The following is a 15,628-nucleotide window of genomic DNA, read 5'->3' as shown; positions in this document are numbered from 1 at the left end:
ACGTAAAAAAACCCTCCGTGTAGTCTTTGATTGTGCATCAACCTTTAAAGGTGCATCACTCAATAATGTACTCCTACAGGGCCCAGACTTGGCTAACTCTCTGATGGGTGTCTTGCTCAGATTCCGGCACGAGCCAATTGCAATTATGGCAGATATTGAGAGCATGTTCCACCAGGTGCGGGTTCACGAAGAGGACAGAAACTTGCTCAGATTCCTATGGTGGCCAGAGGGAGACACAAGCCAAGAATTGGAGGAATATAGGATGACAGTCCATCTGTTCGGCGCTGTATCTTCTCCAACCTGTGCAAATTTTGCACTACAAAAAACTGCAGAGGATAATAGCAGCACATTCAATAGGGAAGTGTCTGACACAGTCAAATTTAATTTCTATGTTGATGATTGTCTCAAGTCAGTTCCAACAGAGAAGCAAGCAATATGCCTTGTTAAGAACCTCAGAGAAATGTGCTCCCTCGGAGGATTCAAGCTGACCAAGTGGGTTAGTAATAGTCGTACTGTATTGGCATCCATCCCTGATGACGACAGAGCAAAACAAATTAGAAACTTGGATCTGGACAGGGAGAAGCTGCCTAACGACAGAGCATTAGGACTGTACTGGGACATTGAGAATGATATATTCAGCTTTCGTGTCACTGTTAACAACAAAAGCCCCACCAGAAGAAACATTGCCATTGTTAGCTCTGTGTATGATCCTCTTGGATTTCTTGCCCCTTTCGTACTGAAAGCTAAACAGATCCTTCAACAACTTTGTAAAGCTAAGTACGGATGGGATGAAATGATCCCTGTGGAATTGTTAAAGTCATGGCAACAGTGGCTCAAGGATCTGGATGAGCTGGACAGATTCCAAATTAACAGATGTGTGACACCAAGAAACTTTGGCCAGGTAAAAACTGCACAACTGCATAACTTTTGTGATGCAAGTGAACAAGGTTATGGAACTGCAAGTTACCTAAGGTTCACAAATGACTCTGGAGAGTAACATGTTGCATTTGTGATGGGAAAATCAAGAGTAAGTCCACTCAAAACATCAACTATCCCAAGACTGGAACTCACTGCTGCCACACTGGCTTCACGGATAGACAGAATGCTTCGCCTGTAGACTTTGGCTCCATCCCCCCAGATGATCCAGAGGTGCAGAAAGAAGCAATTGTAAGTAACATTGTCACCTCTACCTCAGAGAAAACCCCAACAAGCAAGCTCATTGAATATTATTCATCATGGAATGATCTGAAAAGAGCTGTAGCCTGGATGACGAAACTAAAGAATCTCCTTCTACAAATGAACAGGAAAGGGGAAAAGGAATGTGCACTGATTGGTCGAGATGAAGGCAAATCACTAAAGGATCAGATGCTCCTTCTCAAAACGCCTGTAGTCACAGGTCTTTCAGTAGAGGACATTGAAAATGCAGAAAAGGCCATTATTTGCTATGAGCAGGGACAGCATTATAAGTAGGAAATGGCCGCTCTGAAGCAAGGAAAACCATGCAAAAGAGGAAGCTCCTTGTATAAACTTGACCCTACCATTGATGCTGATATCCTGAGAGTGGGAGGACGAACAAAGAGGATGGCTATGCCCATAGAGATCAAACACCCCAAGATCCTACCTAAATATTCTCATGTGTCAAAGCTAATACTGAGTCATATTCACAGACAGGTTGGTCACTCTGGGCGAGGTCACATGCTCTCCAAACTTCACCAACGATACTGGTTGTCTGGTGCCAACTCTTCAGCAAGAAAGATTATCAAGAGCTGTGTGTTTTGCAGAAGACAACTAGCTAAACCTGGAGAGCAGAAGATGGCTGATCTCCCTCTGGACAGAGTAACACCAGATCTTCCACCCTTCACTCATGTCGGCGTAGATTATTTTGGACCCATTGAGGTGAGACGTGGCCGTACTGTTGTTAAGAGATGGGGAGTGATATTCACTTGCCTTGTAAGCCGTGCTGTTCACCTGGAGGTTGCCAGTCAACTAGATACAGATGCATGCATAAATGCTATTCGTCGGTTCATCTGTCGTCGAGGCTCAGTGAAAAGCATCAGATCGGATCAAGGCACCAACTTCATAGGAGCACAGAGAGAATTGGAGGAGTCTGTGAAACAGCTGGATAATGACAGAATCCAAAGATCACTTCTCAAAAGGGGAATGGACTGGACATTCAATCCCCCCTCTGGAGCTTATCACGGTGGTGTCTGGGAAAGACTAATTAGACTGGTTAAAAAGATCCTTTACTCCGTCTTAAAGGAACAAACTTTGGATGATGATGGTCTACATACAGCTTTGTGGAGGCAGCAGACTGAGTTTATTAGTCTTTCTCTTTCAGTGACTTTGAAGAACAGAATGGACTGGTACCATGAGTGTACCCTTACATGGACATGGGCTATTAATAATATGAACTTTTTGGCCAAGCCAATGTCTTGCATTATTGAAATTGCTCTATTGAATTGGTAATTGTTATGTAATAAGCAATTAGGGGCTGGTATATTAGAGCCATGTTTGTATATTTGGTTTGATTATTATTATCATTTGAACTGGAGCATAACTGTTTAGATGAAGTTTACAATTTCATTTGACTGTTCTGATTATTCGTAGTTGTGATGCCGCCTCCCAGGAAATGAGGACAAAAGGGGAGAGTGGCACAGGTGTCTCAGATGAGACAGCGGAGAGCCATAATGTTTTTTGACCGCTCTTCTTTTTGTTTTTGTTCTTGTTTTTTCTTCTTATTGATAATGATTGTGGACACTGAGAACCAGACGCAAATAAAACGCCGTATATAACTCAAAGGAGGAAGTGATTGTTTTACTTGGAGCGCGTCACGACCACAGCGAACCCCTGAACAAAGAACGGCGTCTAGAAGTCGGTTGCTGGTTAAAATGCCGTCACGCATGTTCCTGTTAAAAAGTCATCCTTTAGTTCCAAATCCAGATTACATCCTAAATCTATGCAGCGTGTTGTTTAGCAGGCTGCTGTTAGACTGACTATCAGTGACTGCAGAGGTGATTTCTGATCAACTCTGGACGTATAAAACCCTCAAACATGTTCCTTTACTAGTGAGAGCTGAAGGTGTAAGAAATGTTTTCTCATCATGATGTTTTTAAACATCTATGATAGGAGTTGACAGACTTCTGATTTTTCAACTAATATGTCAAATGACAAATGTGACGTCATGAATAAAATAATGTTGACGTGAACAGAAGTCATGTTGGCAGCAGCTGCAGCCATGAAATGTTCATGTGTTCACACTGCAGATGTGGATCACATTTAGAGTGTTGAGTTCAGTTCAGTCTGACAGAGACAAAGTCACAGATCCATCTGTATTTAATAAATCAAGCTGTGTTCAGACACAGACATGAATCCAAAGAGTCTGTTATTACATATGTGTCAGAGTTTTAGTTACAACATGTGGCTCTAGAGCAATAACTCATCTCTCTGTTCAAACTTCCTGGTTCACAGGAAGTTTGAACAGGAACCCAGAACAGATGAAAGCTTTAGTGATGGGGGGATGGGCAGTAGTCAAATCAATAAGAAATGTGATGAGAATAAAAGGAAAGTGAACAGACGCTCTGCGTGTCACTGACAATGATCACCATGACAACAGCAACATATCTCACCTGTCAGCTGATATTTAAAGACAAACAGCTGACATTTCCAGACATCCTGTCCTCCCTCGTCAAAAACCAAACCTACACCTTCAGCTGACGGAAGTCAGTTATAGTTGTGGCTGCTGCTGAGAGACTCCATCTTCCTGTTTCTTTACAGTCAACACTTTCACTTCAGTGGAAACAGTTTGAGCTGAAGACGAGAGGAGGAAAGTCAGAAGTGTCTCATGATCTGAAGAAGAGTTCAAACACATCAACTGAGTTCTTGGAGTTTTGACAGGATGATGAAGACGTTGGTGGTGTTTGTGATCCTTGTTCACGGTAAGATATCTTCTTCCTGGATCTGATTCTCACTTCAGTCTGACATCATTTCTCTCACGTCTGTCTCTTTAAAGAAAGTCAGTGATGACCTGTTTCAACTTTGATTAGTTCTTAGTTTGTCTGTGAGGGACACGTCCAGAAGCAGAGTCTGATGTTCTGTTCACGTGGACTGTTTCTAATCACTGCTGTAAATGTAAAATCACATCAAGAAAGAAAGAATCAAACAGATTGAAGGTGAGCTCAGAGCTAACGACTGCTTGATGATCTGGCTGCAGGTCAGGACTTCACTGTTGGACACAAACATTTACAAATGTCAATGTGTTTGAAAGTCAAACTGTCAGCTAGTGACTTCTTCATGGGGGGATGTTGACGACTAGTGTCCTCATCCAGATGCCACATTACTGAGAACAAGCAACAGAGACATATTAAAGGTAAATAAATAAATATGACCTCCCAATGCTACAAATTCAACAAAAGATCATTTTCAGTTCTTTACAACCTATAAAATGTTTTCTCTAGATATTCTGGGACACACCAGGGAGTGCTTCTCCTTCACAGACCACCTTATCTGTGTCACCTTGTTGCAGGGGCACATGTTTGAGGAACGTCACAGGTCATCTCCTGTAGATGCACTGTGTAACACCTTCAAGACATACCCAGTGCTGGATGAGCCTGTTTTGGTGCTGTGGACCTATTCCAGCTCCTTATGGAGAACAATCTAGAAGAAGTCTTCACTCTTTTAAAGATCATCATCACCACTCCCCTGACCACAGCAGAAGCTGAGAGGTGCTTCTCAACCTTGAAAAGAGTAAAAACTTTTCTCAGAAACACCATGACCCAGGAGAGGCTGGATGCATTGGCCATGCTGTCCATGGAAAAGAGACTTGTACGTGAGACGACTTCAATCAGAGAATCATTGAAGGAAAGGACAGCAACATTTATGTTCGAATAGTGTTTATTGTTTTGTACCCCCCACAATGTTTAATCACCAGCCACCACTGGTACTGAAGGAAGATGAAGGCTTAAGTTTCCACAACAATCTCACGTGGTGCTGGAAATGTACGATACTGGGCTCCAGCACAGAGACGACATCTCTGGATTCAGTCTGGATGTTGAACAGGACCTGCTGAATCTGATGCTGGTTTATGGCTCTAGATAGAATGAAATGAATCATCTTTACCACTGGTTGCATGATCAAAAGGTAAAGTCTCTTTACATTGAATTCTTTATGCACGGCAACAGTCTTCTATCCCTCTTGGAAGCAACAGTCCTCACAATCCACATTCCTTTTTTCATCATCAGTTGCCATGACTGAAATGAACCAGAAGGGGTCACCGCCAAACAGTGTCCCACAGAATAGGCCACACAGTGGTCAGGCCCAACGGAGCTACTGAGTGGAGCTGCTAGTCTGAGGTAAAAAGAGAAAGTATGTTTGTACCTGTACGATTCATCAACCCTGTCTGACAGTGCTGTATGAAGAATAAGAAGGTTTATTGTTATTGTCTGGTGAAAACCAATGAAATACAGTTTGGCAATGTGACATCCACCTGCTACTAGGGCCTGTTTTGTGTTTTCCCCTTGTCTTATTGTTTGTCTGTCTCTCCAGGTACCTTAGTGGGCGGGTCTTAATTTGGGAAATTGGGAGCTCCTGGCCAGTCTCCCTGAGCTTATAAGACCTGGCACTCCTGATCCTCAGTCTCCCTCTGATCTTTGACCTGGATTCCTCTGGTATGTGTTTTTGTTCTGTTGGCTTTGGCCTGTTTGCTTTACGTTAGCACCTTTTAACAATACACATACACTATCATGCACACATCAACAGACACACTGATACTCACACTCAAACCTCATTAATTCTTATAGGTTGATTTTTAAATAAATCAGTTAACCTTTGTGTTCTGACATAGCTTAGCCAGGTCATGACAGCAGCTCTTAGGCAGAAGCTGGTTTTTAATCTATTAGTTCTGGATCTGATGACTCTGGATCTCTGAAGGCAGTGTAGTGAACAGTCTACATCCAGGATTTGGTCCGTGGAGATGTGACTGGCTTTCTGTTGGAGCTGGTCAGTGTAGATGTCTCTCATGTGTCTGATCTAGACCATAACAATGAACCTGAGCGCTACCTTTCCTGTCAGCAAATAAACCACCAGAACAAGATAAATATATCCAGTCTGACTTTTATCAGGTGCTAACTGGTGTATAGTCGCTATCAGCTGGAACTAATGTCCTCAGTTCCTCCGAAGTCACGTGATTTAGTAGAAAGGCTGCAGCACAACAGACGCATGCGCACTCTCCTCTGAAGATTAGTCGGTGCTGTTTGTCTGGACATGTTTGATTTCTGCTAGAGACGTCATGTGACAGAAACCTGGAACAGTGTTGCCAACTTGGTGACTTTGTCGCTAAATCCAGCGACTTTCAAATCCTCTTGGCGACTTTTTTTTGTCAAAAGCGACTAGCGACAAGTCTAGCGACTTTTTCTGGTTCTTGGAGACTCTGATGTGAAAGCACATATCGGTTCAGTTATTGTCCTCAACAAGCAGCGGGTGCTGCCGTGAGCCCCTCCCCTGTCCCAAAGCACTCACAGGCGGTCAGTCTCACAGTAGCCCCCGCTGCAGCAGTCAGAGCAGAGGAGACCCACGCCACTCAGCGTCCAGACTGCAAATGAATGGCGCATGCGCAAAGCTGCCGCTGATCGCGCCCTGGTCTACAGAAGGGGGTGTAAATGTAAATGTTTCTTCACTGTCACACTAAAATAAGTAATAAAATAATAATCCATTTAGATTGTTAAAACCGTTTCTTTTGAGTCACACAGCCAATACCAAGCCGGATAAAGGAGGAGCGTTAATAATACAGGACAAAGTTAGTTTTGTGTGGCTAGGCAAAAAATAAAAAATGAAAAAACAACCAAGAACCAGCAGAAGAATGTTCATTTGTAGTTCTAAACATATTTAGGTTTTTTTTTTTACTCTTACAGCGTCCATCACAATTACATCCAAATGGCAAATTATGCAAATTACGTCATCTAGCGTCTTTTAGGACAGCCAATAGCCACTGTCCTTACTGAGGAGCTGGTAACACTGACCTGGAACATGATGCAACAACATATGAAGGAAACTCCAACACTGTAGGAAGCTAGGCGTTTATTCATCAATATAGAAATGTGAAATATTTAGTCTCTTTACTTTCTGTTTGTAGTTGCTCAGTTCTTTATGGTTTGGTTATCGCCCATCCCTCCATCGCTCCACCTTCCTGGTTTATAGAGCGCTAGCGGCTGAAAGACAGACGAGTCGTCACCGTCAGAGACTTTGAGCTTTATTTCAGGTTTATTTCAGTTTTATCTCAACCTTCCACTGAATGTGATCTAGTCAGGTTGATAGATTGAAGTCAGGTAAACAGAGGAGGAAGAAGAAGACAAGATGGCTGCTGTTACATCAGCGTCTCTCTGCATGACTTTACTGAGCGTCGTCCTGTCTGTCTCTGCTGGTGAGTTGAAACCAAAGCGTCTTTAGCTCTGACATGTTCAGGAGACAACGTAGAGTCTGACTGGATCTAGAAGATCTGATCAACCACATGTTCTACAGCAGCTCCAACATTAGTAGTCATCATTTTACTACATCAGCTTCCTCTCTGTTATTTCCTCTAATGCTCTTTAGTTGATCCTTCGTCTTGTCTTCCTGTTTACTGCTCACCGTCTCTTTTAACTGCTTAGAAAACATCATGTGTAAAATGATCCCATCATTCTGTGTTACATAGTTTTAGACAACTTCATTCCAAGTCATGACCAAGTTTGAAACTTCTTTTACTCTTTTACTTACTTCTTTTAGGAGACAGTGAAAATAAACCCTTAGATTTAGTTTAGTTTACTTTCAGAGTCAGACTGCTGCACCTGACACAAACTGGATGAACAGATGTCAGATAAATCTTCAAGATTACCAACACTAGAGAGAAGAGACGAGACAGACTCCAGACGAGGTTGCCTTAAGGATCTTTTTCTTGCAGCAAGGAGAGGACACAATGACATTAGCCTAGCCTATAACACAGTGAGCTCTGTCTATCTGTCAGTGACATCTATATTTATACTCCTGTGCACGTGACTCATAAGTGGGTGTAGACGTCTCTGTGGTTAAGTGAATATTGTCATATAAGAATCAGAGAACATGTTAACTTTTCTATCAACAGGTGTGAAAGTATGAGGAAACTGAACGTCTGTATCAGAGTGAAGCTGAATGTAGAGAGAGACACACCTGGCCCCTCCCTCTCTTCACCTGTCAGAGGAAAGCTGACACTGTCTTCACAAACGTGGCTGCAGAGAAGTGTTGTCAGAGAGTCAGTAGATGATCAGCTGCTGTGAGCCTTAGTTTGACAGGAAGATGAAGACATTGGTGGTGTTTGTGATCCTCGTTCACGGTAAGATATCTTCTTCCTGGATCTGATTCTCACTTCAGTCTGACATCATTTCTCTCACGTCTGTCTCTTTAAAGAAAGTCAGTGATGACCTGTTTCAACTTTGATTAGTTCTTAGTTTGTCTGTGAGGGACACGTCCAGAAGCAGAGTCTGATGTTCTGTTCACGTGGACTGTTTCTAATCACTGCTGTAAATGTAAAATCACATCAAGAAAGAAAGAATCAAACAGATTGAAGGTGAGCTCAGAGCTAACGACTGCTTGATGATCTGGCTGCAGGTCAGGACTTCACTGTTGGACACAAACATTTACAAATGTCAATGTGTTTGAAAGTCAAACTGTCAGCTAGTGACTTCTTCATGGGGGGATGTTGACGACTAGTGTCCTCATCCAGATGCCACATTACTGAGAACAAGCAACAGAGACATATTAAAGGTAAATAAATAAATATGACCTCCCAATGCTACAAATTCAACAAAAGATCATTTTCAGTTCTTTACAACCTATAAAATGTTTTCTCTAGATATTCTGGGACACACCAGGGAGTGCTTCTCCTTCACAGACCACCTTATCTGTGTCACCTTGTTGCAGGGGCACATGTTTGAGGAACGTCACAGGTCATCTCCTGTAGATGCACTGTGTAACACCTTCAAGGCATACCCAGTGCTGGATGAGCCTGTTTTGGTGCTGTGGACCTATTCCAGCTCCTTATGGAGAACAATCTAGAAGAAGTCTTCACTCTTTTAAAGATCATCATCACCACTCCCCTGACCACAGCAGAAGCTGAGAGGTGCTTCTCAACCTTGAAAAGAGTAAAAACTTTTCTCAGAAACACCATGACCCAGGAGAGGCTGGATGCATTTGCCATGCTGTCCATGGAAAAGAGACTTGTACGTGAGACGACTTCAATCAGAGAATCATTGAAGGAAAGGACAGCAACATTTATGTTCAAGTAGTGTTTATTGTTTTGTACCCCCACAATGTTTAATCACCAGCCACCACTGGTACTGAAGGAAGATGAAGGCTTAAGTTTCCACAACAATCTCACGTGGTGCTGGAAATGTACGATACTGGGCTCCAGCACAGAGACAACATCTCTGGATTCAGTCTGGATGTTGAACAGGACCTGCTGAATCTGATGCTGGTTTATGGCTCTAGATAGAATGAAATGAATCATCTTTACCACTGGTTGCATGATCAAAAGGTAAAGTCTCTTTACATTGAATTCTTTATGCACGGCAACAGTCTTCTATCCCTCTTGGAAGCAACAGTCCTCACAATCCACATTCCTTTTTTCATCATCAGTTGCCATGACTGAAATGAACCAGAAGGGGTCACCGCCAAACAGTGTCCCACAGAATAGGCCACACAGTGGTCAGGCCCAACGGAGCTACTGAGTGGAGCTGCTAGTCTGAGGTAAAAAGAGAAAGTATGTTTGTACCTGTACGATTCATCAACCCTGTCTGACAGTGCTGTATGAAGAATAAGAAGGTTTATTGTTATTGTCTGGTGAAAACCAATGAAATACAGTTTGGCAATGTGACATCCACCTGCTACTAGGGCCTGTTTTGTGTTTTCCCCGTGTCTTATTGTTTGTCTGTCTCTCCAGGTACCTTAGTGGGCGGGTCTTAATTTGGGAAATTGGGAGCTCCTGGCCAGTCTCCCTGAGCTTATAAGACCTGGCAGTCACGATCATCAGTCTCCCTCTGATCTTTGACCTGGATTCCTCTGGTATGTGTTTTTGTTCTGTTGGCTTTGGCCTGTTTGCTTTACGTTAGCACCTTTTAACAATACACATACACTATCATGCACACATCAACAGACACACTGATACTCACACTCAAACCTCAGTAATTCTTATGGGTTGATTTTTAAATAAATCAGTTAACCTTTGTGTTCTGCCATAGCTTAGCCAGGTCATGACAGCAGCTCTTAGGCAGAAGCTGGTTTTTAATCTATTAGTTCTGGATCTGATGACTCTGGATCTCTGAAGGCAGTGTAGTGAACAGTCTACATCCAGGATTTGGTCCGTGGAGATGTGATTGGCTTTCTGTTGGAGCTGGTCAGTGTAGATGTCTCTCATGTGTCTGATCTAGACCATAACAATGAACCTGAGCGCTACCTTTCCTGTCAGCAAATAAACCACCAGAACAAGACAAATATATCCAGTCTGACTTTTATCAGGTGCTAACTGGTGTATAGTCGCTATCAGCTGGAACTAATGTCCTCAGTTCCTCCGAAGTCACGTGATTTAGTAGAAAGGCTGCAGCACAACAGACGCATGCGCACTCTCCTCTGAAGACTAGTCGGTGCTGTTTGTCTGGACATGTTTGATTTCTGCTAGAGATGTCATGTGACAGAAACCTGGAACAGTGTTGCCAACTTGGTGACTTTGTCGCTAAATCCAGCGACTTTCAAATTCTCTTGGCGACTTTTTTTCGTCAAAAGCGACTAGCGACAAGTCTAGCGACTTTTTCTGGTTCTGGAGACTCTGATGTGAAAGCACATATCGGTTCAGTTATTGTCCTCAACAAGCAGCGGGTGCTGCCGTGAGCCCCTCCCCTGTCCCAAAGCACTCACAGGCGGTCAGTCTCACAGTAGCCCCCGCTGCAGCAGTCAGAGCAGAGAGGGAGACCCACGCCACTCAGCGTCCAGACTGCAAATGAATGGCGCATGCGCAAAGCTGCCGCCCTGGTCTACAGAAGGGGGTGTAAATGTAAATGTTTCTTCACTGTCACACTAAAATAAGTAATAAAATAATAATCCATTTAGATTGTTAAAACCGTTTCTTTTGAGTCACACAGCCAATACCAAGCCGGATAAAGGAGGAGCGTTAATAATACAGGACAAAGTTAGTTTTGTGTGGCTAGGTAAAAACTAAAAAATGAAAAAACAACCAAGAACCAGCAGAAGAATGTTCATTTGTAGTTCTAAACATATTTAGGTTTTTTTTTTTTTACTCTTACAGCGTCCATCACAATTACATCCAAATGGCAAATTATGCAAATTACGTCATCTAGCGTCTTTTAGGACAGCCAATAGCCACTTTCCTTACTGAGGAGCTGGTAACACGGACCTGGAACAGGATGCAACAACCACAACAGCAACGTATGAAGGAAACTCCAACACTGTAGGAAGCTAGGCGTTTATTCATCAATATAGAAATGTGAAATATTTAGTCTCTTTACTTTCTGTTTGTAGTTGCTCAGTTCTTTATGGTTTGGTTATCGCCCATCCCTCCATCGCTCCACCTTCCTGGTTTATAGAGCGCTAGCGGCTGAAAGACAGACGAGTCGTCACCGTCAGAGACTTTGAGCTTTATTTCAGGTTTATTTCAGTTTTATCTCAACCTTCCACTGAATGTGATCTAGTCAGGTTGATAGATTGAAGTCAGGTAAACAGAGGAGGAAGAAGAAGACAAGATGGCTGCTGGAACATCTGCGTGTCTCTGCATGACTTTACTGAGCGTCGTCCTGTCTGTCTCTGTCTCTGTCTCTGCTGGTGAGTTGAAACCAAAGCGTCTTTAGCTCTGACATGTTCAGGAGACAATAGAGTCTGACTGGATCTAGAAGATCTGATCAACCACATGTTCTACAGCAGCTCCAACATTAGTAGTCATCATTTTACTACATCAGCTTCCTCTCTGTTATTTCCTCTAATGCTCTTTAGTTGATCCTTCGTCTTGTCTTCCTGTTTACTGCTCACCGTCTCTTTTAACTGCTTAGAAAACATCATGTGTAAACTGATCCCATCATTCTGTGTTACATAGTTTTAGACAACTTCATTCCAAGTCATGACCAAGTGTGAAACTTCTTTTACTCCTGTATTTATGAAAATCAACCTCATCTACATGAAATGATGAGTTATTAGGGAGAACCACTGACTGGTACATGTCAGACATTAGTCAGGACCCTCAGGTCTAAACTGACTGATGTCATTGTTCATAAAGAAGAGAACAAACAAGTAGAATTAGAAAAACTCCTTCTTTGAAGAACAGAGAGAATGTGTGTGTTGTGACCTGTAGCAGTACTAAATATAACCAGGTCCAGCTGAGCCTGGAAGACAACAGGAGGGTTAAAGTAGCCCAGCAATCACAGCATGGTTCTCCATGGTGTAGGATAATGGTACCAGGTTAGAAAAGTGGATGGTCACTGACCAGAGCCTGTATCTGTGTCTCTATATGTTGTGTGCAGACAAGTACTGTAGTATAAGCAGTAGTGATACTAGCTGAGGATGCCCAGCTGATTGGAGTCAGTGATCCTGTCTCAGTTCCTCAGAGGAAGTCAGTCTGATGATGGAGGTCAGAGGTCAGAGCAGCTCCATGTGTTTGCTGCATCATCAGTCCTTGCTGGATCTTCTTCCATCAACTTATTGTTTTACTTGAATCTACCAGCTCATGATTTCTCTTGGTTCTATTCATTTACTTTGTTCATTTGTTCATCCTCCTCTCAGCAAACATTCTGAAGCCTTCTCTATTGAACTGATTTATTGAAAGTGGTTTATTCAAAAGTCTGATTAACTGAATCACCATCAAACATTCTGCTCTGTCTTGTTTCCTTCAGGACAGACAAACATCACAGCTGAACCTGGACAGACTGTCTCTCTACCATGTAAAGCTCTGAACAATCATCCTGTCATAGTTGTACAGTGGAGAAGAACTGACCTGAAGAAAGAAGAATATGTTTTTTTATATCGTGATGATCAGTCTGATCCAGCACGCCAGCATCCATCTTATAAGAACCGAGTGGATCTACAGGACAGACAGATGAAGGATGGAGACGTGTCTCTGAGTCTGAAGAATGTGACGAAAGAGGACAGAGGAACATACGAGTGTAGTGTCATCCAGAATAAAATAAACCAGAAGAGGAGCATCATCAGACTGGAAGTAGTTCCAGGTGAGTGAGTAGAGTTGAGTTTGTGTCTTTGTCTCTGATCAGAGTTGAAGCTGCTTCCTGGTTGTTGATGTGAGAGAGAAAGATCTCAGATCAGATGTTTGACTTTTAGAAAGATGTTGTTGATGAGACTTTCTAGAAAACAGCTGGTCTGAGTGATGTGATCAGAGTGCAGTAGATAATGTCTGGCAGCAGTTTGTTCTTCACTCATCAGCTACCTCACACCTCACACCTGATTCTGTTGCTTCTGTCTGCAGGTCACACAGATGGACACCAGGAGGACGGAGGAGACAAGCAGGGAGGAGACAAAGATGGATCTGTTGGTCTGATAGTTGGTCTGATAGTTGCTGGTGTTCTTTTTGGTTCTGTTGCTGGTTTTCTGATCTACAGAAGATATAGACATCGATACCATCCTCCTCCTGAACAATCAGCTGATCCTCAGTAGCTTTAAATGTCTCAGATCAGTTTCCAGCTGAACTCTGAGTGTCCTGCTGATGTTTCTTGAGGACAGACAGGAGTTAACAATGCTGGACATCCAGCAGACATGAGCAACCCACTGTAGCAGCTGACCTCCAACACTCAGCAAACAGCAGGACTGTATCCACAGAGGAAGGACTCAGTGGAAGCTCAAGTCTGTCCTCTTCATCACCATCATCATCATCACAGTGTCAGTGTATTTGTTTCAACCTTAGTCTCGTTCTAATGTGACTGTTACTAAATGAACATTTCCTCATCAAACTGATCCTCAGGTAGAGATCAGCTGTTACTGAGTATTTACACAACAAAGACACAATGGATGATGATTACTGGTGGTTAATAGAAACAGTGTCAAGGATCCATTGTCTGTGTCATGTTGATATGCTGCATGTATGGATTTCTGTGTTCTTATAGATGCTACATCATTAATGTCCTGCTTACATTTCTCTTTGTTAATGTACTCATTCTCGCCACTAGGGGGCAGAGTATTGTTTTTGTTTCATGCATTTTACCGTTATAAAAGGAAGAAGGAGACAATCATGGAAGTTGATGGGTAATGAAGTCTGGTGCTTGTGATATGTTTCTGTTAAACAGTAATACAGCAGTGTTATGAAAGTGAGTCATGTGTCTGTGTGTGGTTAAGCTCCCTCCCTGCCTGTAGAGGAGGGGTCTCAAACTCAAATGATCCGGGGGCCACTGCTGGTTCTGTCATCTCAGTGGGGGGCCACTTCAGTGTTCAAGCATCAAAATGAAAGCACAAGTATTACAGAAAATGTGGCCTATTTTCAAATATTGTATGATAATGATACAGAACTATTCCATTAACAGTGAGTGCACATGTTTTTTCTCTCATTCTTCAATAACTAATGAAGCCTTTCATGAACTGACTGACAGCACTTCTGTTCATACACAAAACACAAAAAGAACTCTAGCTTTGCACATTTTAACAGTTAGTGCAGTTCTTTTTTTCCCCTTAAATAACTTATTTTAACATTTTACTCAACAGACGATTCATTCCTTAGCCTATTTGTGTTTTATTTCTTACCAGATACCTGGCAGTGCTTCTGCTCACATAGCTGATGGAGGTTACAGTTAAAATACTGTTAAAACAGTACAACCTCTAGATGAGCATCTGTAAGCCTGGTCCTGCACGAGCTTTTATTAAAGTTCATCACAGAGAACAGTTTCTCACATTTACAGTCAGGGCCATAAATATTGGGACATCAACACAATTCTAATCTTTTTGGCTCTATACACCACCACAATGGATTGAACAAGATGTGAAAAAAACAAATAAGGATACCTAGTGTCACTCAGGCAGTCCAGGCATGTTGAACCATCAGTTTATGAGCATGCGCAGACGTGTTTCTATAGTCACGTGATGCCAACCGAGCCCTCCCATGTTCTGTGCGCGGTGAAAAGCTAACGTTAGTGAGATACTTTCAGTCAATGAGGTTGTTTCGCTGCTTCATGCTTCAGTCCGAGCCAGAATTAAAAAATAAAAATTGGTGATTTGTTCGTTTTTAATATCAAGCCAATGTACAAGAAGCGAGTTTACCAGTTTACCACAGTTGGTGTCTTATGCGCTCGAAGAAGTTAGCTTAGCAATGTTGCTGTTAGCAAAAATACACGGTGAAAGCGAAAGTCTGCTGAGAAGGGGATTTTATTGTCGCACTTGTCTAGTATTGTCCGAGTTACTGTAAAACAAATACCATATAAACAAATACCAAATAGGCATTGCCTATGTCTGAATTGCATTGGTGAGTTTTGCACGTAGTAGATAGAGAATCATGGCAATTATCATTTCAAAACATGTGTTATAATTCAGACGTTTTAATCGTTCTCTATGGCAGTTTCTTCCACACGTTTTCGCACCTCCCCCCTCTCCCTCTCTTGCTCCCTCCCCTTCTCTTGGCTGTTCACCC

General features: G+C 42.5%; 2 long non-coding RNA genes across 4 annotated transcripts; both read left to right on the top strand.

Moving 5' to 3' along the window:
• The first annotated feature begins 4,297 nt into the window (after positions 1-4,297).
• On the top strand, positions 4,298-5,760 carry LOC311493767. Of its 2 annotated transcripts, XR_014699250.1 has the most exons (4): positions 4,298-4,821; positions 4,928-5,136; positions 5,238-5,348; positions 5,542-5,760. It is a non-coding gene; the product is annotated as an uncharacterized lncRNA (long non-coding RNA). The 2 variants fall into 2 exon arrangements; XR_014699251.1 differs by having other exon boundaries at positions 4,298-5,136.
• A 1,286-nt stretch (positions 5,761-7,046) lies between these two features.
• Positions 7,047-14,407, top strand: LOC311493758. 2 transcript variants are annotated; one of them, XR_014699248.1, is made up of 7 exons: positions 7,047-7,414; positions 8,111-8,338; positions 8,926-9,538; positions 9,640-9,750; positions 9,944-10,065; positions 12,897-13,229; positions 13,484-14,407. It is a non-coding gene; the product is annotated as an uncharacterized lncRNA (long non-coding RNA). The 2 variants fall into 2 exon arrangements; XR_014699249.1 differs by lacking the exons at positions 7,047-7,414; positions 8,111-8,338 and adding an exon at positions 8,695-8,769 and having other exon boundaries at positions 8,858-9,538.
• Positions 14,408-15,628: the final 1,221 nt, after the last annotated feature.

The sequence above is a fragment of the Chelon labrosus genome (assembly GCF_963514085.1).
Source record: "Chelon labrosus genome assembly, chromosome: 1".
Lineage (NCBI taxonomy): Eukaryota > Metazoa > Chordata > Actinopteri > Mugiliformes > Mugilidae > Chelon > Chelon labrosus.
Note: the sequence above shows the minus strand (reverse complement) of the source record. Positions and strands in the feature narration are given on the sequence as shown.